The sequence below is a fragment of the Aegilops tauschii genome, chromosome 1 (genome assembly GCF_002575655.3).
Source record: "Aegilops tauschii subsp. strangulata cultivar AL8/78 chromosome 1, Aet v6.0, whole genome shotgun sequence".
In the NCBI taxonomy this organism is placed as follows: domain Eukaryota; kingdom Viridiplantae; phylum Streptophyta; class Magnoliopsida; order Poales; family Poaceae; genus Aegilops; species Aegilops tauschii.
Window position 1 is genome coordinate 33611225 of NC_053035.3, and position 25282 is coordinate 33636506.

The 25282-nt window shown below is 50.4% G+C and overlaps 47 non-coding genes across 47 annotated transcripts; all 47 read left to right on the forward strand.

The window, feature by feature from the left end:
- The first annotated feature begins 3002 nt into the window (after positions 1 to 3002).
- Positions 3003 to 3121, forward strand: LOC141039908 (5S ribosomal RNA). Its single transcript, XR_012200841.1, has one exon. It is a non-coding gene; the product is annotated as a 5S ribosomal RNA (ribosomal RNA).
- Positions 3122 to 3424: 303 nt separating this feature from the next.
- LOC141040376 (5S ribosomal RNA) lies at positions 3425 to 3543 on the forward strand. The gene has a single exon (XR_012201279.1). It is a non-coding gene; the product is annotated as a 5S ribosomal RNA (ribosomal RNA).
- Positions 3544 to 3826: 283 nt separating this feature from the next.
- Positions 3827 to 3945, forward strand: LOC141040530 (5S ribosomal RNA). Its single transcript, XR_012201433.1, has one exon. It is a non-coding gene; the product is annotated as a 5S ribosomal RNA (ribosomal RNA).
- An 873-nt stretch (positions 3946 to 4818) lies between these two features.
- Positions 4819 to 4937, forward strand: LOC141040499 (5S ribosomal RNA). The gene has a single exon (XR_012201402.1). It is a non-coding gene; the product is annotated as a 5S ribosomal RNA (ribosomal RNA).
- A 302-nt stretch (positions 4938 to 5239) lies between these two features.
- Positions 5240 to 5358, forward strand: LOC141039699 (5S ribosomal RNA). Its single transcript, XR_012200630.1, has one exon. It is a non-coding gene; the product is annotated as a 5S ribosomal RNA (ribosomal RNA).
- A 302-nt stretch (positions 5359 to 5660) lies between these two features.
- LOC141039342 (5S ribosomal RNA) lies at positions 5661 to 5779 on the forward strand. The gene has a single exon (XR_012200271.1). It is a non-coding gene; the product is annotated as a 5S ribosomal RNA (ribosomal RNA).
- A 302-nt stretch (positions 5780 to 6081) lies between these two features.
- LOC141039923 (5S ribosomal RNA) lies at positions 6082 to 6200 on the forward strand. Its single transcript, XR_012200856.1, has one exon. It is a non-coding gene; the product is annotated as a 5S ribosomal RNA (ribosomal RNA).
- A 302-nt stretch (positions 6201 to 6502) lies between these two features.
- Positions 6503 to 6621, forward strand: LOC141040500 (5S ribosomal RNA). Its single transcript, XR_012201403.1, has one exon. It is a non-coding gene; the product is annotated as a 5S ribosomal RNA (ribosomal RNA).
- Positions 6622 to 6923: 302 nt separating this feature from the next.
- On the forward strand, positions 6924 to 7042 carry LOC141040492 (5S ribosomal RNA). Its single transcript, XR_012201395.1, has one exon. It is a non-coding gene; the product is annotated as a 5S ribosomal RNA (ribosomal RNA).
- Positions 7043 to 7915: 873 nt separating this feature from the next.
- Positions 7916 to 8034, forward strand: LOC141039496 (5S ribosomal RNA). Its single transcript, XR_012200425.1, has one exon. It is a non-coding gene; the product is annotated as a 5S ribosomal RNA (ribosomal RNA).
- A 302-nt stretch (positions 8035 to 8336) lies between these two features.
- Positions 8337 to 8455, forward strand: LOC141040515 (5S ribosomal RNA). Its single transcript, XR_012201418.1, has one exon. It is a non-coding gene; the product is annotated as a 5S ribosomal RNA (ribosomal RNA).
- A 302-nt stretch (positions 8456 to 8757) lies between these two features.
- Positions 8758 to 8876, forward strand: LOC141039343 (5S ribosomal RNA). Its single transcript, XR_012200272.1, has one exon. It is a non-coding gene; the product is annotated as a 5S ribosomal RNA (ribosomal RNA).
- Positions 8877 to 9749: 873 nt separating this feature from the next.
- Positions 9750 to 9868, forward strand: LOC141040501 (5S ribosomal RNA). The gene has a single exon (XR_012201404.1). It is a non-coding gene; the product is annotated as a 5S ribosomal RNA (ribosomal RNA).
- A 301-nt stretch (positions 9869 to 10169) lies between these two features.
- On the forward strand, positions 10170 to 10288 carry LOC141040517 (5S ribosomal RNA). The gene has a single exon (XR_012201420.1). It is a non-coding gene; the product is annotated as a 5S ribosomal RNA (ribosomal RNA).
- Positions 10289 to 10590: 302 nt separating this feature from the next.
- LOC141039344 (5S ribosomal RNA) lies at positions 10591 to 10709 on the forward strand. Its single transcript, XR_012200273.1, has one exon. It is a non-coding gene; the product is annotated as a 5S ribosomal RNA (ribosomal RNA).
- A 302-nt stretch (positions 10710 to 11011) lies between these two features.
- On the forward strand, positions 11012 to 11130 carry LOC141039924 (5S ribosomal RNA). Its single transcript, XR_012200857.1, has one exon. It is a non-coding gene; the product is annotated as a 5S ribosomal RNA (ribosomal RNA).
- A 302-nt stretch (positions 11131 to 11432) lies between these two features.
- LOC141040502 (5S ribosomal RNA) lies at positions 11433 to 11551 on the forward strand. The gene has a single exon (XR_012201405.1). It is a non-coding gene; the product is annotated as a 5S ribosomal RNA (ribosomal RNA).
- Positions 11552 to 11853: 302 nt separating this feature from the next.
- On the forward strand, positions 11854 to 11972 carry LOC141040377 (5S ribosomal RNA). Its single transcript, XR_012201280.1, has one exon. It is a non-coding gene; the product is annotated as a 5S ribosomal RNA (ribosomal RNA).
- Positions 11973 to 12844: 872 nt separating this feature from the next.
- On the forward strand, positions 12845 to 12963 carry LOC141040503 (5S ribosomal RNA). Its single transcript, XR_012201406.1, has one exon. It is a non-coding gene; the product is annotated as a 5S ribosomal RNA (ribosomal RNA).
- A 302-nt stretch (positions 12964 to 13265) lies between these two features.
- LOC141040476 (5S ribosomal RNA) lies at positions 13266 to 13384 on the forward strand. The gene has a single exon (XR_012201379.1). It is a non-coding gene; the product is annotated as a 5S ribosomal RNA (ribosomal RNA).
- A 302-nt stretch (positions 13385 to 13686) lies between these two features.
- LOC141039628 (5S ribosomal RNA) lies at positions 13687 to 13805 on the forward strand. The gene has a single exon (XR_012200558.1). It is a non-coding gene; the product is annotated as a 5S ribosomal RNA (ribosomal RNA).
- Positions 13806 to 14107: 302 nt separating this feature from the next.
- On the forward strand, positions 14108 to 14226 carry LOC141039925 (5S ribosomal RNA). Its single transcript, XR_012200858.1, has one exon. It is a non-coding gene; the product is annotated as a 5S ribosomal RNA (ribosomal RNA).
- Positions 14227 to 14528: 302 nt separating this feature from the next.
- Positions 14529 to 14647, forward strand: LOC141039605 (5S ribosomal RNA). The gene has a single exon (XR_012200535.1). It is a non-coding gene; the product is annotated as a 5S ribosomal RNA (ribosomal RNA).
- Positions 14648 to 14949: 302 nt separating this feature from the next.
- On the forward strand, positions 14950 to 15068 carry LOC141039759 (5S ribosomal RNA). The gene has a single exon (XR_012200690.1). It is a non-coding gene; the product is annotated as a 5S ribosomal RNA (ribosomal RNA).
- A 302-nt stretch (positions 15069 to 15370) lies between these two features.
- On the forward strand, positions 15371 to 15489 carry LOC141040479 (5S ribosomal RNA). Its single transcript, XR_012201382.1, has one exon. It is a non-coding gene; the product is annotated as a 5S ribosomal RNA (ribosomal RNA).
- A 302-nt stretch (positions 15490 to 15791) lies between these two features.
- LOC141040378 (5S ribosomal RNA) lies at positions 15792 to 15910 on the forward strand. Its single transcript, XR_012201281.1, has one exon. It is a non-coding gene; the product is annotated as a 5S ribosomal RNA (ribosomal RNA).
- Positions 15911 to 16212: 302 nt separating this feature from the next.
- LOC141039830 (5S ribosomal RNA) lies at positions 16213 to 16331 on the forward strand. The gene has a single exon (XR_012200763.1). It is a non-coding gene; the product is annotated as a 5S ribosomal RNA (ribosomal RNA).
- Positions 16332 to 16634: 303 nt separating this feature from the next.
- Positions 16635 to 16753, forward strand: LOC141039414 (5S ribosomal RNA). The gene has a single exon (XR_012200343.1). It is a non-coding gene; the product is annotated as a 5S ribosomal RNA (ribosomal RNA).
- Positions 16754 to 17055: 302 nt separating this feature from the next.
- On the forward strand, positions 17056 to 17174 carry LOC141039529 (5S ribosomal RNA). Its single transcript, XR_012200458.1, has one exon. It is a non-coding gene; the product is annotated as a 5S ribosomal RNA (ribosomal RNA).
- A 301-nt stretch (positions 17175 to 17475) lies between these two features.
- Positions 17476 to 17594, forward strand: LOC141040430 (5S ribosomal RNA). The gene has a single exon (XR_012201333.1). It is a non-coding gene; the product is annotated as a 5S ribosomal RNA (ribosomal RNA).
- A 302-nt stretch (positions 17595 to 17896) lies between these two features.
- Positions 17897 to 18015, forward strand: LOC141039618 (5S ribosomal RNA). Its single transcript, XR_012200548.1, has one exon. It is a non-coding gene; the product is annotated as a 5S ribosomal RNA (ribosomal RNA).
- Positions 18016 to 18316: 301 nt separating this feature from the next.
- LOC141040505 (5S ribosomal RNA) lies at positions 18317 to 18435 on the forward strand. Its single transcript, XR_012201408.1, has one exon. It is a non-coding gene; the product is annotated as a 5S ribosomal RNA (ribosomal RNA).
- Positions 18436 to 18737: 302 nt separating this feature from the next.
- LOC141039752 (5S ribosomal RNA) lies at positions 18738 to 18856 on the forward strand. The gene has a single exon (XR_012200682.1). It is a non-coding gene; the product is annotated as a 5S ribosomal RNA (ribosomal RNA).
- A 301-nt stretch (positions 18857 to 19157) lies between these two features.
- LOC141040040 (5S ribosomal RNA) lies at positions 19158 to 19276 on the forward strand. Its single transcript, XR_012200971.1, has one exon. It is a non-coding gene; the product is annotated as a 5S ribosomal RNA (ribosomal RNA).
- A 301-nt stretch (positions 19277 to 19577) lies between these two features.
- LOC141039535 (5S ribosomal RNA) lies at positions 19578 to 19696 on the forward strand. Its single transcript, XR_012200464.1, has one exon. It is a non-coding gene; the product is annotated as a 5S ribosomal RNA (ribosomal RNA).
- Positions 19697 to 19998: 302 nt separating this feature from the next.
- On the forward strand, positions 19999 to 20117 carry LOC141039578 (5S ribosomal RNA). The gene has a single exon (XR_012200507.1). It is a non-coding gene; the product is annotated as a 5S ribosomal RNA (ribosomal RNA).
- A 302-nt stretch (positions 20118 to 20419) lies between these two features.
- On the forward strand, positions 20420 to 20538 carry LOC141040543 (5S ribosomal RNA). Its single transcript, XR_012201446.1, has one exon. It is a non-coding gene; the product is annotated as a 5S ribosomal RNA (ribosomal RNA).
- A 684-nt stretch (positions 20539 to 21222) lies between these two features.
- LOC141039612 (5S ribosomal RNA) lies at positions 21223 to 21341 on the forward strand. Its single transcript, XR_012200542.1, has one exon. It is a non-coding gene; the product is annotated as a 5S ribosomal RNA (ribosomal RNA).
- Positions 21342 to 21643: 302 nt separating this feature from the next.
- On the forward strand, positions 21644 to 21762 carry LOC141039490 (5S ribosomal RNA). Its single transcript, XR_012200419.1, has one exon. It is a non-coding gene; the product is annotated as a 5S ribosomal RNA (ribosomal RNA).
- Positions 21763 to 22064: 302 nt separating this feature from the next.
- Positions 22065 to 22183, forward strand: LOC141039876 (5S ribosomal RNA). The gene has a single exon (XR_012200809.1). It is a non-coding gene; the product is annotated as a 5S ribosomal RNA (ribosomal RNA).
- Positions 22184 to 22486: 303 nt separating this feature from the next.
- Positions 22487 to 22604, forward strand: LOC141040080 (5S ribosomal RNA). Its single transcript, XR_012201011.1, has one exon. It is a non-coding gene; the product is annotated as a 5S ribosomal RNA (ribosomal RNA).
- A 302-nt stretch (positions 22605 to 22906) lies between these two features.
- Positions 22907 to 23025, forward strand: LOC141039744 (5S ribosomal RNA). The gene has a single exon (XR_012200674.1). It is a non-coding gene; the product is annotated as a 5S ribosomal RNA (ribosomal RNA).
- A 302-nt stretch (positions 23026 to 23327) lies between these two features.
- On the forward strand, positions 23328 to 23446 carry LOC141039932 (5S ribosomal RNA). The gene has a single exon (XR_012200865.1). It is a non-coding gene; the product is annotated as a 5S ribosomal RNA (ribosomal RNA).
- Positions 23447 to 23748: 302 nt separating this feature from the next.
- On the forward strand, positions 23749 to 23867 carry LOC141040523 (5S ribosomal RNA). The gene has a single exon (XR_012201426.1). It is a non-coding gene; the product is annotated as a 5S ribosomal RNA (ribosomal RNA).
- A 302-nt stretch (positions 23868 to 24169) lies between these two features.
- LOC141039345 (5S ribosomal RNA) lies at positions 24170 to 24288 on the forward strand. Its single transcript, XR_012200274.1, has one exon. It is a non-coding gene; the product is annotated as a 5S ribosomal RNA (ribosomal RNA).
- A 302-nt stretch (positions 24289 to 24590) lies between these two features.
- On the forward strand, positions 24591 to 24709 carry LOC141039745 (5S ribosomal RNA). The gene has a single exon (XR_012200675.1). It is a non-coding gene; the product is annotated as a 5S ribosomal RNA (ribosomal RNA).
- Positions 24710 to 25011: 302 nt separating this feature from the next.
- Positions 25012 to 25130, forward strand: LOC141039933 (5S ribosomal RNA). The gene has a single exon (XR_012200866.1). It is a non-coding gene; the product is annotated as a 5S ribosomal RNA (ribosomal RNA).
- The last annotated feature ends 152 nt before the right edge of the window (positions 25131 to 25282 follow it).

Here is a 25282-nt window from a genome sequence, read left to right on the forward strand (position 1 = left end):
CGTGAGACGGACTAGTCAAGATCGGTGAACATCTCCATGTTGATCGTATCTTCTATACGACTCATGCTCGACCTTTCGGTCCTCCGTGTTCCGAGGCCATGTCTGTACATGCTAGGCTCGTCAAGTCAACCTAAGTGTATTGCGTGTGTTCCGAGGCCATGTCTGTACATGCTAGGCTCGTCAACACCCGTTGTATTCGAACGTTAGGATCTATCACACCCGATCATCACGTGGTGCTTCGAAACAACGAACCTTCGCAACGGTGCACAGTTAGGGTGAACACTTTCTTGAAATTATTATAAGGGATCATCTTACTTACTACCGTCGTTCTAAGCAAATAAGATGCAAAAACATGGTAAACATCACATGCAATCATATAGTGACATGATATGGCCAATATCATCATGCTCCTTTGATCTCCATCTTCGGGGCACCATGATCATCTTCTTCACCGGCATGACACCATGATCTCCATCATCATGATCTCCATCATTGTGTCTTCATGAAGTCGTCACGCCAATGATTACTTCTACTTGTATGGCTAACGCGTTTAGCAACAAAGTAAAGTAAATTACATGGCGTTATTCAATGACACGCAGGTCATGCAAAATAATAAAGACAACTCCTATGGCTCCTGCCGGTTGTCATACTCATCGACATGCAAGTCGTGATTCCTATTACAAGAATATGATCAATCTCATACATCACATATATCATTCATCACATCTTCTGGCCATATCATATCACATATATCACTTGCTGCAAAAACAAGTTAGACGTCCTCTAATTGTTGTTGCAAGTTTTACGTGGTTTGTAGGTTTCTAACAAGAACGTTTTCTTACCTACGTATGACCACAACGTGATTTGCCAATTTCTATTTACCCTTCATAAGGACCCTTTTCATCGAATCCGTTCCGACTAAAGTAGGAGAGACAGACACCCGCTAGCCACCTTATGCAACTAGTGCATGTCAATCGGTGGAACCTGTCTCACGTAAGCGTACGTGTAAGGTCGGTCCGGGCCGCTTCATCCTACAATGCCGCCGAAACAAGAAACGACTAGTAGCGGCAAGAAGAATTGGCAACATCAACGCCCACAACTTCTTTGTGTTCTACTCGTGCATAGTAACTACGCATAGGCCAGGCTCATGATGCCACTGTTGGAAATCGTAGCATAATTTAAAATTTTCCTACGCTCACCAAGATGCATCTATGGAGTCTACTAGCAACGAGGGGAAAGGAGTGGATCTACATACCCTTGTAGATCGCGAGCGGAAGCGTTCCAATGAACGTGGATGACGGAGTCGTACTCGCCGTGATCCAAATCACCGATGACCGAGTGCCGAACGGACGGCACCTCCGCGTTCAACACACGTACGGTGCAGCAACGTCTCCTCCTTCTTGATCCAGCAAGGGGGCACGACGGCGTGGTGGTGGATGTAGCGGGTCTCCGGCAAGGCTTCGCCGAGCTTCTGCGAGAGAGAGAGAGGTGTTGCAGGGGAGGAGGGAGGCGCCCAAGGCTTAGATGTTGCTGCCCTGCCTTCCCCCCACTATATATAGGGCCAAGGGAGAGGGGGGGCACAGCCTTGCCCCTTCCTTCAAGGAAGGGTGCGGCCAGGGGGGAGTCCTTCCCCCCCAAGGCACCTCGGAGGTGCCTTCCCCCTTTAGGACTCTCCCTTCTTTCTTATCTCTTGCGCATGGGCCTCTTGGGGCTGGTGCCCTTGGCCCATATAGGCCAAGGCGCACCCCTTACAGCCCATGTGCCCCCCCGGGGCTGGTGGACCACCTTGGTGGACCCCCGGACCCCTTTCGGCACTCCCGGTACAATACCGATAAAGCGCGAAACTTTTCCGGCGACCAAAATAAGACTTCCCATATATAAATCTTTACCTCCGGACCATTCCGGAACCTCTCGTGACGTCCGGGATCTCATCCGGGACTCCGAACAACTTTCGGGTTTCCGCATACATATATCTCTACAACCCTAGCGTCACCGGACCTTAAGTGTGTAGACCCTACGGGTTCGGGAGACATGCAGACATGACCGAGACGCCTCTCCGGTCAATAACCAACAGCGGGATCTGGATACCCATGTTGGCTCCCACATGTTCCACGATGATATCATCGGATGAACCACGGTGTCGAGGATTCAATCAATCCGTATGCAATTCCCTTTGTCAATCGGTATGTTACTTGCCCGAGATTCGATCGTCGGTATCCCAATACCTTGTTCAATCTCGTTACCGGCAAGTCTCTTTACTCGTACCGCAATGCATGATCCCGTGACTAACGCCTTAGTCATATTGAGCTCATTATGATGATGCATTACCGAGTGGGCCCAGAGATACCTCTCCGTCACACGGAGTGACAAATCCCAGTCTCGATCCGTGCCAACCCAACAGACACTTTCGGAGATACCCGTAATGCACCTTTATAGTCACCCAGTTACGTTGTGACGTTTGGCACACCCAAAGCACTCCTACGGTATCCGGGAGTTGCACGATCTCATGGTCCAAGGAAAAGATACTTGACATTGGAAAAGCTCTAGCAAACGAAACTACACGATCTTTTATGCTATGCTTAGGATTGGGTCTTGTCCATCACATCATTCTCCTAATGATGTGATCCCGTTATCAATGACATCCAATGTCCATAGTCAGGAAACCATGACTATCTGTTGATCAACGAGCTAGTCAACTAGAGGCTTACTAGGGACAGGTTGTGGTCTATGTATTCACACATGTATCACAATTTCCGGACAATACAATTATAGCATGAATAATAGACAATTACCATGAACAAAGAAATATAATAATAACCATTTATTATTGCCTCTAGGGCATATTTCCAACATCGAAACCATGGAAAATAGGCACTGGTGCGGTTGAACCGTGGTAAAACTCGTCTCCGTAGTTGAGCGGGAGTGGCCAAAGGAATGTGCAATCGTGTGTGTAGTGGAGCTGGGAGGGGCAACATAAGGGACGAAGACGGGGGTAACATGTCGGATGCTACCATACCAGCACTAAAGCACTGGATCCCATCAGAACTTCGGAGTTAAGCGTGCTTGGGCGAGAGTAGTACTAGGATGGGTGACCTCTTGGGAAGTCCTCGTGTTGCATTCCGTTTTTAATTTTTTTTTGCGCCGCGTGCGAAGCAAAACGCACGTGCGCGACATATGTTTAGCACATTTTATTATTTTGCACGTTTACGGTAAGTTTTAGCTCGCTGCTCATCATTCACGCGTCTAGCGGCGGCAAGCGTGTTCTGAAAGGGGTCGAAACCATGGTAAATAGGCACTGGTGCGGTTGAACCGTGGTAAAACTCGTCTCCGTAGTTGAGCGGGAGCGGCCAGAGGAATGTGCAATCGTGTGTGTAGTGGATCTGGGAGGGGCAAGCATAAGGGACGAAGACGGGGGTAACATGTCGGATGCGATCATACCAGCACTAAAGCACCGGATCCCATCAGAACTCCGAAGTTAAGCGTGCTTGGGCGAGAGTAGTACTAGGATGGGTGACCTCCTGGGAAGTCCTCGTGTTGCATTCCCTTTTTAATTTTTTTTGCGCCGCGTGCAAAACAAAACGCGCGTGCGCGACATATGTTTAGCACGTTTACGGTAAGTTTTAGCTCGCTGCTCATTATTCACGCGTCTAGCGGCGGCAAGCGTGTTATGAAAGGGGTCGAAACCATGGTAAATAGGCACTGGTGCGGTTGAACCGTGGTACAACTCGTCTCCGTAGTTGAGCGGGAGGCCAAAGGAATGTGCAATCGTGTGTGTAGTGGAGCTGGGAGGGGCAAGCATAAGGGACGAAGACGGGGGTAACATGTCGGAAGCGATCATACCAGCACTAAAGCACCGGATCCCATCAGAACTCCGAAGTTAAGCGTGCTTGGGCGAGAGTAGTACTAGGATGGGTGACCTCCTGGGAAGTCCTCGTGTTGCATTCCCTTTTTAATTTTTTTTGCGCCGCGTGCAAAACAAAACGCACGTGCGCGAGAAATGTTTAGCACCTTTTATTATTTTGCACGTTTACGGTAAGTTTTAGCTCGCTGCTCATCATTCACGCGTCTAGCGGCGGCAAGCATGTTCTGAAAGGTGTCGAAACCATGGTAAATAGGCACTGGTGCGGTTGAACCGTGGTAAAACTCGTCTCCGTAGTTGAGCGGGAGCGGCCAGAGGAATGTGCAATCGTGTGTGTAGTGGAGCTGGGAGGGGCAAGCATAAGGGACGAAGACGGGGGTAACATGTCCGATGCGATCATACCAGCACTAAAAAGTCCTCGTGTTGCATTCCCTTTCTAATTTTTTTTGCGCCGCGTGCAAAACAAAACGCACGTGCGCGACATATGTTTAGCACGTTTTATTATTTTGCACGTTTACGGTAAGTTTTAGCTCGCTGCACATTATTCACGCGTCTAGCGGCGGCAAGCGTGTTCTGAAAGGGGTCGAAACCATGGTAAATAGGCACTGGTGCGGTTGAACCGTGGTAAATAGGCACTGGGAAGTCCTCGTGTTGCATTCCCTTTCTAATTTTTTTTGCGCCGCGTGCAAAACAAAACGCACGTGCGCGACATATGTTTAGCACGTTTTATTATTTTGCACGTTTCTAAGTTTTAGCTCGCTGCTCATCATTCACGCGTCTAGCGGCGGCAACCGTGTTCTGAAAGGGGTCGAAACCATGGTAAATAGGCACTGGTGCGGTTGAACCGTGGTAAAACTCGTCTCCGTAGTTGAGCGGGAGCGGCCAAAGGAATGTGCAATCGTGTGTGTAGTGGAGCTGGGAGGGGCAAGCATAAGGGACGAAGACGGGGGTAACATGTCGGATGCGACCATACCAGCACTAAAGCACCGGATCCCATCAGAACTCCGAAGTTAAGCGTGCTTGGGCGAGAGTAGTACTAGGTTGGGTGACCGCCTGGGAAGTCCCCGTGTTGCATTCCCTTTTTAATTTTTTTTGCGCCGCGTGCAAAACAAAACGCACGTGCGCGACATATGTTTAGCACGTTTTATTATTTTGCACGTTTACGGTAAGTTTTAGCTTGCTGCGCATCATTCACGCGTCTAGCGGCGGCAAGCGTGTTCTGAAAGAGGTCGAAACCATGGTAAATAGGCACTGGTGCGGTTGAACCGTGGTAAAACTCGTCTCCGTAGTTGAGCGGGAGCGGCCAGAGGAATGTGCAATCGTGTGTGTAGTGGATCTGGGAGGGGCAAGCATAAGGGACGAAGACGGGGGTAACATGTCGGATGCGATTATAACAGCACTAAAGCACCGGATCCCATCAGAACTCCGAAGTTAAGCGTGCTTGGGCGAGAGTAGTACTAGGATGGGTGACCCCCTGGGAAGTCCTCGTGTTGCATTCCCTTTTTAATTTTTTTTGCGCTGCGTGCAAAACAAAACGCACGTGCGCGACATATGTTTAGCATGTTTTATTATTTTGCACGTTTACGGTAAGTTTTAGCTCGCTGCTCATCATTCACGCGTTTAGCGGCGGCAACCGTGTTCTGAAAGGGGTCGAAACCATGGTAAATAGGCACTGGTGCGGTTGAACCGTGGTAAAACTCGTCTCCGTAGTTGAGCGGGAGCGGCCAGAGGAATGTGCAATCGTGTGTGTAGTGGAGCTGGGAGGGGCAAGCATAAGGGACGAAGACGGGGGTAACATGTCGGATGCGATCATACCAGCACTAAAGCACCGGATCCCATCAGAACTCCGAAGTTAAGCGTGCTTGGGCGAGAGTAGTACTAGGTTGGGTGACCGCCTGGGAAGTCCCCGTGTTGCATTCCCTTTTTAATTTTTTTTGTGCCGCGTGCAAAACAAAACGCACGTGCGCGACATATGTTTAGCACGTTTTATTATTTTGCACGTTTACGGTAAGTTTTAGCTCGCTGCTCATCATTCACGCGTCTAGCGGCGGCAAGCATGTTCTGAAAGGTGTCGAAACCATGGTAAATAGGCACTGGTGCGGTTGAACCGTGGTAAAACTCGTCTCCGTAGTTGAGCGGGAGCGGCCAGAGGAATGTGCAATCGTGTGTGTAGTGGAGCTGGGAGGGGCAAGCATAAGGGACGAAGACGGGGGTAACATGTCCGATGCGATCATACCAGCACTAAAGCACCGGATCCCACCAGAACTCCGAAGTTAAGCGTGCTTGGGCGAGAGTAGTACTAGGATGGGTGACCTCCTAGGAAGTCCTTGTGTTGCATTCCCTTTTTAATTTTTTTTGCGCTGCGTGCAAAACAAAACGCACGTGCGCGACATATGTTTAGCACGTTTTATTATTTTGCACGTGTACGGTAAGTTTTAGCTCGCTGCTCATCATTCACGCGTCTAGCGGCGGCAAGCGTGTTCTGAAAGGGGTCGAAACCATGGTAAATAGGCACTGGTGCGGTTGAACCGTGGTAAAACTCGTCTCCGTAGTTGAGCGGGAGCGGCCAAAGGAATGTGCAATCGTGTGTGTAGTGGAGCTGGGAGGGGCAAGCATAAGGGACGAAGACGGGGGTAACATGTCGGATGCGACCATACCAGCACTAAAGCACCGGATCCCATCAGAACTCCGAAGTTAAGCGTGCTTGGGCGAGAGTAGTACTAGGTTGGGTGACCGCCTGGGAAGTCCCCGTGTTGCATTCCCTTTTTAATTTTTTTTGCGCCGCGTGCAAAACAAAACGCACGTGCGCGACATATGTTTAGCACGTTTTATTATTTTGCACGTTTACGGTAAGTTTTAGCTCGCTGCGCATCATTCACGCGTCTAGCGGCGGCAAGCGTGTTCTGAAAGAGGTCGAAACCATGGTAAATAGGCACTGGTGCGGTTGAACCGTGGTAAAACTCGTCTCCGTAGTTGAACGGGAGCGGCCAGAGGAATGTGCAATCGTGTGTGTAGTGGATCTGGGAGGGGCAAGCATAAGGGACGAAGACGGGGGTAACATGTCGGATGCGATCATACCAGCACTAAAGCACCGGATCCCATCAGAACTCCGAAGTTAAGCGTGCTTGGGCGAGAGTAGTACTAGGATGGGTAACCTCCTGGGAAGTCCTCGTGTTGCATTCCCTTTTTAATTTTTTTTGCGCCGCGTGCAAAACAAAACGCACGTGCGCGAGAAATGTTTAGCACGTTTTATTATTTTGCACGTTTACGGTAAGTTTTAGCTCGCTGCTCATCATTCACGCGTCTAGCGGCGGCAAGCATGTTCTGAAAGGTGTCGAAACCATGGTAAATAGGCACTGGTGCGGTTGAACCGTGGTAAAACTCGTCTCCGTAGTTGAGCGGGAGCGGCCAGAGGAATGTGCAATCGTGTGTGTAGTGGAGCTGGGAGGGGCAAGCATAAGGGACGAAGACGGGGGTAACATGTCCGATGCGATCATACCAGCACTAAAAAGTCCTCGTGTTGCATTCCCTTTCTAATTTTTTTTGCGCCGCGTGCAAAACAAAACGCACGTGCGCGACATATGTTTAGCACGTTTTATTATTTTGCACGTTTACGGTAAGTTTTAGCTCGCTGCACATTATTCACGCGTCTAGCGGCGGCAAGCGTGTTCTGAAATGGGTCGAAACCATGGTAAATAGGCACTGGTGCGGTTGAACCGTGGTAAATAGGCACTGGGAAGTCCTCGTGTTGCATTCCCTTTCTAATTTTTTTTGCGCCGCGTGCAAAACAAAACGCACGTGCGCGACATATGTTTAGCACGTTTTATTATTTTGCACGTTTCTAAGTTTTAGCTCGCTGCTCATCATTCACGCGTCTAGCGGCGGCAACCGTGTTCTGAAAGGGGTCGAAACCATGGTAAATAGGCACTGGTGCGGTTGAACCGTGGTAAAACTCGTCTCCGTAGTTGAGCGGGAGCGGCCAAAGGAATGTGCAATCGTGTGTGTAGTGGAGCTGGGAGGGGCAAGCATAAGGGACGAAGACGGGGGTAACATGTCGGATGCGACCATACCAGCACTAAAGCACCGGATCCCATGAGAACTCCGAAGTTAAGCGTGCTTGGGCGAGAGTAGTACTAGGTTGGGTGACCGCCTGGGAAGTCCCCGTGTTGCATTCCCTTTTTAATTTTTTTTGCGCCGCGTGCAAAACAAAACGCACGTGCGCGACATATGTTTAGCACGTTTTATTATTTTGCACGTTTACGGTAAGTTTTAGCTTGCTGCGCATCATTCACGCGTCTAGCGGCGGCAAGCGTGTTCTGAAAGAGGTCGAAACCATGGTAAATAGGCACTGGTGCGGTTGAACCGTGGTAAAACTCGTCTCCGTAGTTGAGCGGGAGCGGCCAGAGGAATGTGCAATCGTGTGTGTAGTGGATCTGGGAGGGGCAAGCATAAGGGACGAAGACGGGGGTAACATGTCGGATGCGATTATACCAGCACTAAAGCACCGGATCCCATCAGAACTCCGAAGTTAAGCGTGCTTGGGCGAGAGTAGTACTAGGATGGGTGACCCCCTGGGAAGTCCTCGTGTTGCATTCCCTTTTTAATTTTTTTTGCGCTGCGTGCAAAACAAAACGCACGTGCGCGACATATGTTTAGCATGTTTTATTATTTTGCACGTTTACGGTAAGTTTTAGCTCGCTGCTCATCATTCACGCGTTTAGCGGCGGCAACCGTGTTCTGAAAGGGGTCGAAACCATGGTAAATAGGCACTGGTGCGGTTGAACCGTGGTAAAACTCGTCTCCGTAGTTGAGCGGGAGCGGCCAGAGGAATGTGCAATCGTGTGTGTAGTGGAGCTGGGAGGGGCAAGCATAAGGGACGAAGACGGGGGTAACATGTCGGATGCGATCATACCAGCACTAAAGCACCGGATCCCATCAGAACTCCGAAGTTAAGCGTGCTTGGGCGAGAGTAGTACTAGGTTGGGTGACCGCCTGGGAAGTCCCCGTGTTGCATTCCCTTTTTAATTTTTTTTGCGCCGCGTGCAAAACAAAACGCACGTGCGCGACATATGTTTAGCACGTTTTATTATTTTGCACGTTTACGGTAAGTTTTAGCTCGCTGCTCATCATTCACGCGTTTAGCGGCGGCAACCGTGTTCTGAAAGGGGTCGAAACCATGGTAAATAGGCACTGGTGCGGTTGAACCGTGGTAAAACTCGTCTCCGTAGTTGAGCGGGAGCGGCCAGAGGAATGTGCAATCGTGTGTGTAGTGGAGCTGGGAGGGGCAAGCATAAGGGACGAAGACGGGGGTAACATGTCCGATGCGATCATACCAGCACTAAAAAGTCCTCGTGTTGCATTCCCTTTCTAATTTTTTTTGCGCCGCGTGCAAAACAAAACGCACGTGCGCGACATATGTTTAGCACGTTTTATTATTTTGCACGTTTACGGTAAGTTTTAGCTCGCTGCACATTATTCACGCGTCTAGCGGCGGCAAGCGTGTTCTGAAAGGGGTCGAAACCATGGTAAATAGGCACTGGTGCGGTTGAACCGTGGTAAATAGGCACTGGGAAGTCCTCGTGTTGCATTCCCTTTCTAATTTTTTTTGCGCCGCGTGCAAAACAAAACGCACGTGCGCGACATATGTTTAGCACGTTTTATTATTTTGCACGTTTCTAAGTTTTAGCTCGCTGCTCATCATTCACGCGTCTAGCGGCGGCAACCGTGTTCTGAAAGGGGTCGAAACCATGGTAAATAGGCACTGGTGCGGTTGAACCGTGGTAAAACTCGTCTCCGTAGTTGAGCGGGAGCGGCCAAAGGAATGTGCAATCGTGTGTGTAGTGGAGCTGGGAGGGGCAAGCATAAGGGACGAAGACGGGGGTAACATGTCGGATGCGACCATACCAGCACTAAAGCACCGGATCCCATCAGAACTCCGAAGTTAAGCGTGCTTGGGCGAGAGTAGTACTAGGTTGGGTGACCGCCTGGGAAGTCCCCGTGTTGCATTCCCTTTTTAATTTTTTTTGCGCCGCGTGCAAAACAAAACGCACGTGCGCGACATATGTTTAGCACGTTTTATTATTTTGCACGTTTACGGTAAGTTTTAGCTTGCTGCGCATCATTCACGCGTCTAGCGGCGGCAAGCGTGTTCTGAAAGAGGTCGAAACCATGGTAAATAGGCACTGGTGCGGTTGAACCGTGGTAAAACTCGTCTCCGTAGTTGAGCGGGAGCGGCCAGAGGAATGTGCAATCGTGTGTGTAGTGGATCTGGGAGGGGCAAGCATAAGGGACGAAGACGGGGGTACATGTCGGATGCGATTATACCAGCACTAAAGCACCGGATCCCATCAGAACTCCGAAGTTAAGCGTGCTTGGGCGAGAGTAGTACTAGGATGGGTGACCCCCTGGGAAGTCCTCGTGTTGCATTCCCTTTTTAATTTTTTTTGCGCTGCGTGCAAAACAAAACGCACGTGCGCGACATATGTTTAGCATGTTTTATTATTTTGCACGTTTACGGTAAGTTTTAGCTCGCTGCTCATCATTCACGCGTTTAGCGGCGGCAACCGTGTTCTGAAAGGGGTCGAAACCATGGTAAATAGGCACTGGTGCGGTTGAACCGTGGTAAAACTCGTCTCCGTAGTTGAGCGGGAGCGGCCAGAGGAATGTGCAATCGTGTGTGTAGTGGAGCTGGGAGGGGCAAGCATAAGGGACGAAGACGGGGGTAACATGTCGGATGCGATCATACCAGCACTAAAGCACCGGATCCCATCAGAACTCCGAAGTTAAGCGTGCTTGGGCGAGAGTAGTACTAGGTTGGGTGACCGCCTGGGAAGTCCCCGTGTTGCATTCCCTTTTTAATTTTTTTTGCGCCGCGTGCAAAACAAAACGCACGTGCGCGACATATGTTTAGCACGTTTTATTATTTTGCACGTTTACGGTAAGTTTTAGCTCGCTGCTCATCATTCACGCGTCTAGCGGCGGCAAGCATGTTCTGAAAGGTGTCGAAACCATGGTAAATAGGCACTGGTGCGGTTGAACCGTGGTAAAACTCGTCTCCGTAGTTGAGCGGGAGCGGCCAGAGGAATGTGCAATCGTGTGTGTAGTGGAGCTGGGAGGGGCAAGCATAAGGGACGAAGACGGGGGTAACATGTCCGATGCGATCATACCAGCACTAAAGCACCGGATCCCACCAGAACTCCGAAGTTAAGCGTGCTTGGGCGAGAGTAGTACTAGGATGGGTGACCTCCTAGGAAGTCCTTGTGTTGCATTCCCTTTTTAATTTTTTTTGCGCTGCGTGCAAAACAAAACGCACGTGCGCGACATATGTTTAGCACGTTTTATTATTTTGCACGTGTACGGTAAGTTTTAGCTCGCTGCTCATCATTCACGCGTCTAGCGGCGGCAAGCGTGTTCTGAAAGGGGTCGAAACCATGGTAAATAGGCACTGGTGCGGTTGAACCGTGGTAAAACTCGTCTCCGTAGTTGAGCGGGAGCGGCCAAAGGAATGTGCAATCGTGTGTGTAGTGGAGCTGGGAGGGGCAAGCATAAGGGACGAAGACGGGGGTAACATGTCGGATGCGACCATACCAGCACTAAAGCACCGGATCCCATCAGAACTCCGAAGTTAAGCGTGCTTGGGCGAGAGTAGTACTAGGTTGGGTGACCGCCTGGGAAGTCCCCGTGTTGCATTCCCTTTTTAATTTTTTTTGCGCCGCGTGCAAAACAAAACGCACGTGCGCGACATATGTTTAGCACGTTTTATTATTTTGCACGTTTACGGTAAGTTTTAGCTCGCTGCGCATCATTCACGCGTCTAGCGGCGGCAAGCGTGTTCTGAAAGAGGTCGAAACCATGGTAAATAGGCACTGGTGCGGTTGAACCGTGGTAAAACTCGTCTCCGTAGTTGAGCGGGAGCGGCCAGAGGAATGTGCAATCGTGTGTGTAGTGGATCTGGGAGGGGCAAGCATAAGGGACGAAGACGGGGGTAACATGTCGGATGCGATCATACCAGCACTAAAGCACCGGATCCCATCAGAACTCCGAAGTTAAGCGTGCTTGGGCGAGAGTAGTACTAGGATGGGTGACCTCCTGGGAAGTCCTCGTGTTGCATTCCCTTTTTAATTTTTTTTGCGCCGCGTGCAAAACAAAACGCACGTGCGCGAAAATGTTTAGCACGTTTTATTATTTTGCACGTTTACGGTAAGTTTTAGCTCGCTGCTCATCATTCACGCGTCTAGCGGCGGCAAGCATGTTCTGAAAGGTGTCGAAACCATGGTAAATAGGCACTGGTGCGGTTGAACCGTGGTAAAACTCGTCTCCGTAGTTGAGCGGGAGCGGCCAGAGGAATGTGCAATCGTGTGTGTAGTGTAGCTGGGAGGGGCAAGCATAAGGGACGAAGACGGGGGTAACATGTCGGATGCGATCATACCAGCACTAAAAAGTCCTCGTGTTGCATTCCCTTTCTAATTTTTTTTGCGCCGCGTGCAAAACAAAACGCACGTGCGCGACATATGTTTAGCACGTTTTATTATTTTGCACGTTTACGGTAAGTTTTAGCTCGCTGCACATTATTCACGCGTCTAGCGGCGGCAAGCGTGCTCTGAAAGGGGTCGAAACCATGGTAAATAGGCACTGGTGCGGTTGAACCGTGGTAAATAGGCACTGGGAAGTCCTCGTGTTGCATTCCCTTTCTAATTTTTTTTGCGCCGCGTGCAAAACAAAACGCACGTGCGCGACATATGTTTAGCACGTTTTATTATTTTGCACGTTTCTAAGTTTTAGCTCGCTGCTCATCATTCACGCGTCTAGCGGCGGCAACCGTGTTCTGAAAGGGGTCGAAACCATGGTAAATAGGCACTGGTGCGGTTGAACCGTGGTAAAACTCGTCTCCGTAGTTGAGCGGGAGCGGCCAAAGGAATGTGCAATCGTGTGTGTAGTGGAGCTGGGAGGGGCAAGCATAAGGGACGAAGACGGGGGTAACATGTCGGATGCGACCATACCAGCACTAAAGCACCGGATCCCATCAGAACTCCGAAGTTAAGCGTGCTTGGGCGAGAGTAGTACTAGGTTGGGTGACCGCCTGGGAAGTCCCCGTGTTGCATTCCCTTTTTAATTTTTTTTGCGCCGCGTGCAAAACAAAACGCACGTGCGCGACATATGTTTAGCACGTTTTATTATTTTGCACGTTTACGGTAAGTTTTAGCTCGCTGCGCATCATTCACGCGTCTAGCGGCGGCAAGCGTGTTCTGAAAGAGGTCGAAACCATGGTAAATAGGCACTGGTGCGGTTGAACCGTGGTAAAACTCGTCTCCGTAGTTGAGTGGGAGCGGCCAGAGGAATGTGCAATCGTGTGTGTAGTGGATCTGGGAGGGGCAAGCATAAGGGACGAAGACGGGGGTAACATGTCGGATGCGATTATACCAGCACTAAAGCACCGGATCCCATCAGAACTCCGAAGTTAAGCGTGCTTGGGCGAGAGTAGTACTAGGATGGGTGACCTCCTGGGAAGTCCTCGTGTTGCATTCCCTTTTTAATTTTTTTTGCGCTGCGTGCAAAACAAAACGCACGTGCGCGACATATGTTTAGCATGTTTTATTATTTTGCACGTTTACGGTAAGTTTTAGCTCGCTGCTCATCATTCACGCGTTTAGCGGCGGCAACCGTGTTCTGAAAGGGGTCGAAACCATGGTAAATAGGCACTGGTGCGGTTGAACCGTGGTAAAACTCGTCTCCGTAGTTGAGCGGGAGCGGCCAGAGGAATGTGCAATCGTGTGTGTAGTGGAGCTGGGAGGGGCAAGCATAAGGGACGAAGACGGGGGTAACATGTCCGATGCGATCATACCAGCACTAAAGCACCGGATCCCATCAGAACTCCGAAGTTAAGCGTGCTTGGGCGAGAGTAGTACTAGGTTGGGTGACCGCCTGGGAAGTCCCCGTGTTGCATTCCCTTTTTAATTTTTTTTGCGCCGCGTGCAATACAAAACGCACGTGCGCGACATATGTTTAGCACGTTTTATTATTTTGCACGTTTACGGTAAGTTTTAGCTCGCTGCTCATCATTCACGCGTCTAGCGGCGGCAAGCATGTTCTGAAAGGTGTCGAAACCATGGTAAATAGGCACTGGTGCGGTTGAACCGTGGTAAAACTCGTCTCCGTAGTTGAGCGGGAGCGGCCAGAGGAATGTGCAATCGTGTGTGTAGTGGAGCTGGGAGGGGCAAGCATAAGGGACGAAGACGGGGGTAACATGTCCGATGCGATCATACCAGCACTAAAGCACCGGATCCCACCAGAACTCCGAAGTTAAGCGTGCTTGGGCGAGAGTAGTACTAGGATGGGTGACCTCCTAGGAAGTCCTTGTGTTGCATTCCCTTTTTAATTTTTTTTGCGCTGCGTGCAAAACAAAACGCACGTGCGCGACATATGTTTAGCACGTTTTATTATTTTGCACGTGTACGGTAAGTTTTAGCTCGCTGCTCATCATTCACGCGTCTAGCGGCGGCAAGCGTGTTCTGAAAGGGGTCGAAACCATGGTAAATAGGCACTGGTGCGGTTGAACCGTGGTAAAACTCGTCTCCGTAATTGAGCGGGAGCGGCCAAAGGAATGTGCAATCGTGTGTGTAGTGGAGCTGGGAGGGGCAAGCATAAGGGACGAAGACGGGGGTAACATGTCGGATGCGACCATACCAGCACTAAAGCAGCGGATCCCATCAGAACTCCGAAGTTAAGCGTGCTTGGGCGAGAGTAGTACTAGGTTGGGTGACCGCCTGGGAAGTCCCCGTGTTGCATTCCCTTTTTAATTTTTTTTGCGCCGCGTGCAAAACAAAACGCATGTGCGCGACATATGTTTAGCACGTTTTATTATTTTGCACGTTTACGGTAAGTTTTAGCTCGCTGCGCATCATTCACGCGTCTAGCGGCGGCAAGCGTGTTCTGAAAGAGGTCGAAACCATGGTAAATAGGCACTGGTGCGGTTGAACCGTGGTAAAACTCGTCTCCGTAGTTGAGCGGGAGCGGCCAGAGGAATGTGCAATCGTGTGTGTAGTGGATCTGGGAGGGGCAAGCATAAGGGACGAAGACGGGGGTAACATGTCGGATGCGATCATACCAGCACTAAAGCACCGGATCCCATCAGAACTCTGAAGTTAAGCGTGCTTGGGCGAGAGTAGTACTAGGATGGGTGACCTCCTGGGAAGTCCTCTTGTTGCATTCCCTTTTTAATTTTTTTTGCGCCGCGTGCAAAACAAAACGCACGTGCGCGAGATATATTTAGCACGTTTTATTATTTTACACGTTTACGGTAAGTTTTAGCTCGCTGCTCATCATTCACGCGTCTAGCGGCGGCAACCGTGTTCTGAAAGGGGTCGAAACCATGGTAAACAGACACTGGTGCGGTTGAACCGTGGTAAAACTCGTCTCCGTAGTTGAGCGGGAGCGGCCAGAGGAATGTGCAATCGTGTGTGTAGTGGATCTGGGAGGGGCAAGCATAAGGGACGAAGACGGGGGTAACATGTCGGATGCGATCATACCAGCACTAAAGCACCGGATCCCATCAGAACTCCGAAGTTAAGCGTGCTTGGGCGAGAGTAGTACTAGGCTGGGTGACCTCCTGGGAAGTCCTCGTGTTGCATTCCCTTTTTAATTTTTTTTGCGCCGCGTGCAAAACAAAACGCACGTGCGCGACATATGTTTAGCATGTTTTATTATTTTACACGTTTACGGTAAGTTTTAGCTCGCTCCTCATCATTCACGCGTCCAGCGGCGGCAACCGTGTTCTGAAAGGGGTCGAAACCATGGTAAACAGACACTGGTGCGGTTGAACCGTGGTAAAACTCGTCTCCGTAGTTGAGCGGGAGCGGCTAGAGGAATGTGCAATCGTGTGTGTAGTGGATCTGGGAGGGGCAAGCATAAGGGACGAAGACGGGGGTAACATGTCGGATGCGATCATACCAGCACTAAAGCACCGGATCCCATCAGAACTCCGAAGTTAAGCGTGCTTGGGCGAGAGTAGTACTAGGATGGGTGACCTCCTGGGAAGTCCTCGTGTTGCATTCCCTTTTTAATTTTTTTTGCGCGGCGTGCAAAACAAAACGCACGTGCGCGACATATGTTTAGCACGTTTTATTATTTTGCACGTTTACGGTAAGTTTTAGCTCGCTGCTCATTATTCACGCGTCTAGCGGCGCCAAGCGTGTTTTGAAAGGGGTCGAAACCATGGTAAATAGGCACTGGTGCGGTTGAACCGTGGTAAAACTCGTCTCCGTAGTTGAGCGGGAGCGGCCAAAGGAATGTGCAATCGTGTGTGTAGTGGAGCTGGGAGGGGCAAGCATAAGGGACGAAGACGGGGGTAACGTGTCGGATGCGATCATACCAGCACTAAAGCACCGGATCCCATCAGAACTTCGAAGTTAAGCGTGCTTGGGCGAGAGTAGTAGTAGGTTGGGTGACCGCCTGGGAAGTCCCCGTGTTGCATTCCCTTTTTAATTTTTTTTGCGCCGCGTGCAAAACAAAACGCACGTGCGCGACATATGTTTAGCACGTTTTATTATTTTGCACGTTTACGGTAAGTTTTTAGCTCGCTGCTCATCATTCACGCGTCTAGCGGCGGCAAGCGTGTTCTGAAAGGGGTCGAAACCATGGTAAATAGGCACTGGTGCGGTTGAACCGTGGTAAAACTCGTCTCCGTAGTTGAGCAGGAGCGGCCAAAGGAATGTGCAATCGTGTGTGTAGTGGAGCTGGGAGGGGCAAGCATAAGGGACGAAGACGGGGGTAACATCTCGGATGCGATCATACCAGCACTAAAGCACCGGATCCCATCAGAACTCCGAAGTTAAGCGTGCTTGGGCGAGAGTAGTACTAGGATGGGTGACCTCCTTGGAAGTCCCCGTGTTGCATTCCCTTTTTAATTTTTTTTGCGCCGCGTGCAAAACAAAACGCACGTGCGCGACATATGTTTAGCACGTTTTATTATTTTGCACGTTTACGGTAAGTTTTAGCTCGCTGCACATTATTCACGCGTCTAGCAGCGGCAAGCGTGATCTGAAAGGGGTCGAAACCATGGTAAATAGGCACTGGTGCGGTTGAACCGTGGTAAAACTCGTCTCCGTAGTTGAGCGGGAGCGGCCAAAGGAATGTGCAATCGTGTGTGTAGTGGAGCTGGGAGGGGCAAGCATAAGGGACGAAGACGGGGGTAACATGTCGGATGCGACCATACCAGCACTAAAGCACCGGATCCCATCAGAACTCCGAAGTTAAGCGTGCTTGGGCGAGAGTAGTACTAGGTTGGGTGACCGCCTGGGAAGTCCCCGTGTTGTATTCCCTTTTTAATTTTTTTTGCGCCGCGTGCAAAACAAAACGCACGTGCGCGACAAATGTTTAGCACGTTTTATTATTTTGCACGTTTACGGTAAGTTTTAGCTCGCTGCTCATCATTCACGCGTCTAGCGGCGGCAAGCATGTTCTGAAAGGTGTCGAAACCATGGTAAATAGGCACTGGTGCGGTTGAACCGTGGTAAAACTCGTCTCCGTAGTTGAGCGGGAGCGGCCAGAGGAATGTGCAATCGTGTGTGTAGTGGAGCTGGGAGGGGCAAGCATAAGGGACGAAGACGGGGTAACATGTCGTATGCGATCATACCAGCACTAAAGCACCGGATCCCATCAGAACTCCGAAGTTAAGCGTGCTTGGGCGAGAGTAGTACTAGGATGGGTGACCTCCTGGGAAGTCCTCGTGTTGCATTCCCTTTCTAATTTTTTTTGCGCCGCGTGCAAAACAAAACGCACGTGCGCGACATATGTTTAGCACGTTTTATTATTTTGCACGTTTACGGTAAGTTTTAGCTCGCTGCACATTATTCACGCGTCTAGCGGCGGCAAGCGTGTTCTGAAAGGGGTCGAAACCATGGTAAATAGGCACTGGTGCGGTTGAACCGTGGTAAAACTCGTCTCCGTAGTTGAGCGGGAGCGGCCAAAGGAATGTGCAATCGTGTGTGTAGTGGAGCTGGGAGGGGCAAGCATAAGGGACGAAGACGGGGGTAACATGTCGGATGCGACCATACCAGCACTAAAGCACCGGATCCAATCAGAACTCCGAAGTTAAGCGTGCTTGGGCGAGAGTAGTACTAGGTTGGGTGACCGCCTGGGAAGTCCCCGTGTTGCATTCCCTTTTTAATTTTTTTTGCGCCGCGTGCAAAACAAAACGGACGTGCGCGACATATGTTTAGCACGTTTTATTATTTGGCACGTTTACGGTAAGTTTTAGCTCGCTGCTCATCATTCACGCGTCTAGCGGCGGCAAGCATGTTCTGAAAGGTGTCGAAACCATGGTAAATAGGCACTGTGCGGTTGAACCGTGGTAAAACTCGTCTCCGTAGTTGAGCGGGAGCGGCCAGAGGAATGTGCAATCGTGTGTGTAGTGGAGCTGGGAGGGGCAAGCATAAGGGACGAAGACGGGGGTAACATGTCGGATGCGACCATACCAGCACTAAAGCACCGGATCCCATCAGAACTCCGAAGTTAAGCGTGCTTGGGCGAGAGTAGTACTAGGTTGGGTGACCGCCTGGGAAGTCCCCGTGTTGCATTCCCTTTTTAATTTTTTTTGCGCCGCGTGCAAAACAAAACGGACGTGCGCGACATATGTTTAGCACGTTTTATTATTTTGCACGTTTACGGTAAGTTTTAGCTCGCTGCTCATCATTCACGCGTCTAGCGGCGGCAAGCATGTTCTGAAAGGTGTCGAAACCATGGTAAATAGGCACTGGTGCGGTTGAACCGTGGTAAAACTCGTCTCCGTAGTTGAGCAGGAGCGGCCAGAGGAATGTGCAATCGTGTGTGTAGTGGAGCTGGGAGGGGCAAGCATAAGGGACGAAGACGGGGGTAACATGTCGGATGCGATCATACCAGCACTAAAGCACCGGATCGCATCAGAACTCCGAAGTTAAGCGTGCTTGGGCGAGAGTAGTACTAGGATGGGTGACCTCCTATGAAGTCCTCGTGTTGCATTCCCTTTTTAATTTTTTTTGCGCCGCGTGCAAAACAAAAGGCACGTGCGCGACATATGTTTAGCACGTTTTATTATTTTGCACGTTTACGGTAAGTTTTAGCTCGCTGCTCATCATTCACGCGTCTAGCGGCGGCAAGCGTGTTCTGAAAGAGGTCGAAACCATGGTAATAGGCACTGGTGCGGTTGAACAGTGGTAAAACTCGTCTCCGTAGTTGAGCGGGAGCGGCCAGAGGAATGTGCAATCGTGTGTGTAGTGGATCTGGGAGGGGCAAGCATAAGGGACGAAGACGGGGGTAACATGTCGGAAGCGATTATACCAGCACTAAAGCACCGGATCCCGTCAGAACTCCGAAGTTAAGCGTGCTTGGGTGAGAGTAGTACTAGGTTGGGTGACTGCCTGGGAAGTCCCCGTGTTGCATTCCCTTTTTAATTTTTTTTGCGCCGCGTGCAAAACAAAATGCACGTGCGCGACAAATGTTTAGCACGTTTTATTATTTTGCACGTTTACGGTAAGTTTTAGCTCGCTGCTCATCATTCACGCGTCTAGCGGCGGCAAGCATGTTCTGAAAGGTGTCGAAACCATGGTAAATAGGCACTGGTGCGGTTGAACCGTGGTAAAACTCGTCTCCGTAGTTGAGCGGGAGCGGCCAGAGGAATGTGCAATCGTGTGTGTAGTGGAGCTGGGAGGGGCAAGCATGAGGGACGAAGACGGGGTAACATGTCGGATGCGATCATACCAGCACTAAAGCACCGGATCCCTTCAGAACTCCGAAGTTAAGCGTGCTTGGGCGAGAGTAGTACTAGGTTGGGTGACCTCCTGGGAAGTCCCCGTGTTGCATTCCCTTTCTAATTTTTTTTGCGCCGCGTGCAAAACAAAACGCACGTGCGCGACATATGTTTAGCACGTTTTATTATTTTGCACGTTTACGGTAAGTTTTAGCTCGCTGCACATTATTCACGCGTCTAGCGGCGGCAAGCGTGTTCTGAAAGGGGTCGAAACCATGGTAAATAGGCACTGGTGAGGTTGAACCGTGGTAAAACTCGTCTCCGTAGTTGAGCGGGAGCGGCCAAAGGAATGTGCAATCGTGTGTGTAGTGGAGCTGGGAGGGGCAAGCATAAGGGACGAAGACGGGGGTAACATGTCGGATGCGACCATACCAGCACTAAAGCACCGGATCCCATCAGAACTCCGAAGTTAAGCGTGCTTGGGCGAGAGTAGTACTAGGATGGGTGACCTCCTAGGAAGTCCTCGTTTTGCATTCCCTTTTTAATTTTTTTTGCGCCGCGTGCAAAACAAAAGGCACGTGCGCGACATATGTTTAGCACGTTTTATTATTTTGCACGTTTACGGTAAGTTTTAGCTCGCTGCTCATTATTCACGGGTCTAGCGGCGGCAAGCGTGTTCTGAAAGGGGTCGAAACCATGGTAAATAGACACTAGTGCGGTTGAACCGTGGTAAAACTCGTCTCCGTAGTTGAGCGGGAGCGGCCAAAGGAATGTGCAATCGTGTGTGTAGTGGAGCTGGGAGGGGCAAGCATAAGGGACGAAGACGGGGGTAACATGTTGGATGCGATCATACCAGCACAAAAGCACCGGATCCCATTAGAACTCCGAAGTTAAGCGTGCTTGGGCGAGAGTAGTACTAGGATGGGTGACCTCCTGGGAAGTCCTCGTGTTGCATTCCCTTTTTAAAAATTTTTGCGCCGCGTGCAAAACAAAACGCACGAGCGCGACGTATATTTAGCACGTTTACGGTAAGTTTTAGCTCGCTGCTCATTATTCACGCGTCTAGCGGCGGCAAGCGTGTTCTGAAAGGGGTCGAAACCATGGTAAATAGGCACTGGTGCGGTTGAACCGTGGTAAAACTCGTCTCCGTAGTTGAGCGGGAGCGGCCAAAGGAATGTGCAATCGTGTGTGTAGTGGAGCTGGGAGGGGCAAGCATAAGGGACGAAGACGGGGGTAACATGTCGGATGCGATCATACCAGCACTAAAGCACCGGATCCCATCAGAACTCCGAAGTTTACTAGGATGGGTGACCTCCTGGGAAGTCCTCGTGTTGCATTCCCTTTTTAGTTTTTTTTGCACCGCGTGCAAAACAAAACGCACGAGCGCGACGTATGTTTAGCACGTTTTATTATTTTGCACGTTTACGGTAAGTTTTAGCTCGCTGCTCATTATTCACGCGTCTAGCGGCGGCAAGCGTGTTCTGAAAGGGGTCGAAACCATGGTAAATAGGCACTGGTGCGGTTGAACCGTGGTAAAACTCGTCTCCGTAGTTGAGCGGGAGCGGCCAAAGGAATGTGCAATCGTGTGTGTAGTGGAGCTGGGAGGGGCAAGCATAAGGGACGAAGACGGGGGTAACATGTCGGATGGGATCATACCAGCACTAAAGCACCGGATCCCATCAGAACTTCGAAGTTAAGCGTGCTTGGGCGAGAGTAGTACTAGGATGGGTGACCTCCTGGGAAGTCCTCGTGTTGCATTCCCTTTTTAATTTTTTTTGCACCGCGTGCAAAACAAAACGCACGAGCGCGACGTATGTTTAGCACGTTTTATTATTTTGCACGTTTACGGTAAGTTTTAGCTCGCTGCTCATTATTCACGCGTCTAGCGGCGGCAAGCGTGTTCTGAAAGGGGTCGAAACCATGGTAAATAGGCACTGGTGCGGTTGAACCGTGGTAAAACTCGTCTCCGTAGTTGAGCGGGAGCGGCCAAAGGAATGTGCAATCGTGTGTGTAGTGGAGCTGGGAGGGGCAAGCATGAGGGACGAAGACGGGGGTAACATGTCGGATGCGATCATACCAGCACTAAAGCACCGGATCCCATCAGAACTCCGAAGTTAAGCGTGCTTGGGCGAGAGTAGTATTAGGATGGGTGACCTCCTGGGAGGTCCTCGTGTTGCATTCCCTTTTTAATTTTTTTTGCACCGCGTGCAAAACAAAACGCACGAGCGCGACGTATGTTTAGCACGTTTTATTATTTTGCACGTTTACGGTAAGTTTTAGCTCGCTGCTCATTATTCACGCGTCTAGCGGCGGCAAGCGTGTTCTGAAAGGGGTCGAAACCATGGTAAATAGGCACTGGTGCGGTTGAGCCGTGGTAAAACTCGTCTCCGTAGTTGAGCGGGAGCGGCCAAAGGAATGTGCAATCGTGTGTGTAGTGGAGCTAGGAGGGGCAAGCATAAGGGACGAAGACGGGGGTAACATGTCGGATACGACCATACCAGGACTAAAGCACCGGATCCCATCAGAACTCCGAAGTTAAGCGTGCTTGGGCGAGAGTAGTACTAGGTTGGGTGACCGCCTGGGAAGTCCCCGTGTTGCATTCCCTTTTTAATTTTTTTTTGCGCGGCGTGCAAAACAAAACGGACGTGCGCGACATATGTTTAGCACGTTTTATTATTTTGCACGTTTACGGTAAGTTTTAGCTCGCTGCTCATCATTCACGCGTCTAGCGGCGGCAAGCATGTTCTGAAAGGTGTCGAAACCATGGTAAATAGGCACTAGTGCGGTTGAACCGTGGTAAAAGTCGTCTCCGTAGTTGAGCGGGAGCGGCCAGAGGAATGTGCAATCGTGTGTGTAGTGGATCTGGGAGGGGCAAGCATAAGGGACGAAGACGGGGGTAACATGTCGGAAGCGATTATACCAGCACTAAAGCACCGGATCCCATCAGAACTCCGAAGCTATGCGTGCTTGGGCGAGAGTAGTACTAGGATGGGTGACCTCTAGGAAGTCCTCGTGTTGCATTCCCTTTTTAATTTTTTTTGCGCCGCGTGCAAAACAAAACGTACGAGCGCGACATATGTTTAGCACGTTTTATTATTTTGCACGTTTACGGTAAGTTTTAGCTCGCTGCTCATCATTCACGCGTCTAGCGGCGGCAACCGTTTTCTGAAAGAGGTTGAAACCATGGTAAATAGGCACTGGTGCGGTTGAACCGTGGTAAAACTCGTCTCCGTAGTTGAGCGGGAGCGGCCAGAGGAATGTGCAATCGTGTGTGTAGTGGAGCTGGGAGGGGCAAGCATAAGGGACGAAGACGGGGGTAACATGTCGGATGCGATCATACCAGCACTAAAGCACCGGATCCCATCGGAACTCTGAAGTTAAGCGTGCTTGGGCGAGAGTAGTACTAGGATGGGTGACCTCCTGGGAAGTCCTTGTGTTGCATTTCCTTTTTAATTTTTTTTGCTCCGCGTGCAAAACAAAACGCACGTGCGCGACATATATTTTGCACGTTTTATTATTTTGCACGTTTACGGTAAGTTTTAGCTCGCTGCTCATCATTCACGCGTCTAGCGGCGGCAAGCGTGTTCAGAAAGGGGTCGAAACCATGGTAAATAGGCACTGGTGCGGTTGAACCGTGGTAAAACTCGTCTCCGTAGTTGAGCAGGAGCGGCCAGAGGAATGTGCAATCGTGTGTGTAGTGGATCTGGGAGGGGCAAGCATAAGGGACGAAGACGGGGGTAACATGTCGGATGCGATCACACCAGCACTAAAGCACCGGATCCCATCAGAACTTTGAAGTTAAGCGTGCTTGGGCGAGAGTAGTATTAGGATGGGTGACCTCCTGGGAAGTCCTCGTGTTGCATTCCCTTTTTAATTTTTTTTGCGCCGCGTGCAAAACAAAACGCACGTGCGCGACATATGTTTAGCACGTTTTATTATTTTGCACGTTTACGGTAAGTTTTAGCTCGCTGCTCATTATTCACGCGTCTAGCGGCGGCAAGCGTGTTCTGAAAGGGGTCGAAACCATGGTAAATAGGCACTGGTGCGGTTGAACCGTGGTAAAACTCGTCTCCGTAGTTGAGCGGTAGCGGCCAAAGGAATGTGCAATCGTGTGTGTAGTGGAGCTGGGAGGGGAAAGCATAAGGGACGAAGACGGGGGTAACATGTCGGATGCGATCATACCAGCACTAAAGCACCGGATCCCATCAGAACTCCGAAGTTAAGCGTGCTTGGGCGAGAGTAGTACTAGGATGGGTGACCTCCTAGGAAGTCCTCGTGTTGCATTCCCTTTTTAATTTTTTTTGCGCTGCGTGCAAAACAAAACGCACGTGCGCGACATATGTTTAGCACGTTTTATTATTTTGCACGTGTACGGTAAGTTTTAGCTCGCTGCTCATCATTCACGCGTCTAGCGGCGGCAAGCGTGTTCTGAAAGGGGTCAAAACCATGGTAAATAGGCACTGGTGCGGTTGAACCGTGGTAAAACTCGTCTCCGTAGTTGAGCGGGAGCGGCAAAAGGAATGTGCAATCGTGTGTGTAGTGGATCTGGGAGGGGCAAGCATAAGGGACGAAGATGGGGGTAACATGTCGGATGCGATCATACCAGCACTAAAGCACCGGATCCCATCAGAACTCCGAAGTTAAGCGTGCTTGGGCGAGAGTAGTACTAGGTTGGGTGACCGCCTGGGAAGTCCCCGTGTTGCATTCCCTTTTTAATTTTTTTTGCGCGGCGTGCAAAACAAAACGGACGTGCGCGACATATGTTTAGCACGTTTTATTATTTTGCACGTTTACGGTAAGTTTTAGCTCGCTGCTCATCATTCACGCGTCTAGCGGCAGCAACCGTTTTCTGAAAGAGGTTGAAACCATGGTAAATAGGCACTGGTGCGGTTGAACCGTGGTAAAACTCGTCTCCGTAGTTGAGCGGGAGCGGCCAGAGGAATGTGCAATCGTGTGTGTAGTGGAGCTGGGAGGGGCAAGCATAAGGGACGAAGACGGGGGTAACATGTCGGATGCGATCATACCAGCACTAAAGCACCGGATCCCATCGGAACTCTGAAGTTAAGCGTGCTTGGGCGAGAGTAGTACTAGGATGGGTGACCTCCTGGGAAGTCCTTGTGTTGCATTTCCTTTTTAATTTTTTTTGCTCCGCGTGCAAAACAAAACGCACGTGCGCGACATATGTTTAGCACGTTTTATTATTTTGCACGTTTACGGTAAGTTTTAGCTCGCTGCTCATCATTCACGCGTCTAGCGGCGGCAAGCGTGTTCAGAAAGGGGTCGAAACCATGGTAAATAGGCACTGGTGCGGTTGAACCGTGGTAAAACTCGTCTCCGTAGTTGAGCAGGAGCGGCCAGAGGAATGTGCAATCGTGTGTGTAGTGGATCTGGGAGGGGCAAGCATAAGGGACGAAGACGGGGGTAACATGTCGGATGCGATCACACCAGCACTAAAGCACCGGATCCCATCAGAACTTTGAAGTTAAGCGTGCTTGGGCGAGAGTAGTATTAGGATGGGTGACCTCCTGGGAAGTCCTCGTGTTGCATTCCCTTTTTAATTTTTTTTGCGCCGCGTGCAAAACAAAACGCACGTGCGCGACATATGTTTAGCACGTTTTATTATTTTGCACGTTTACGGTAAGTTTTAGCTCGCTGCTCATTATTCACGCGTCTAGCGGCGGCAAGCGTGTTCTGAAAGGGGT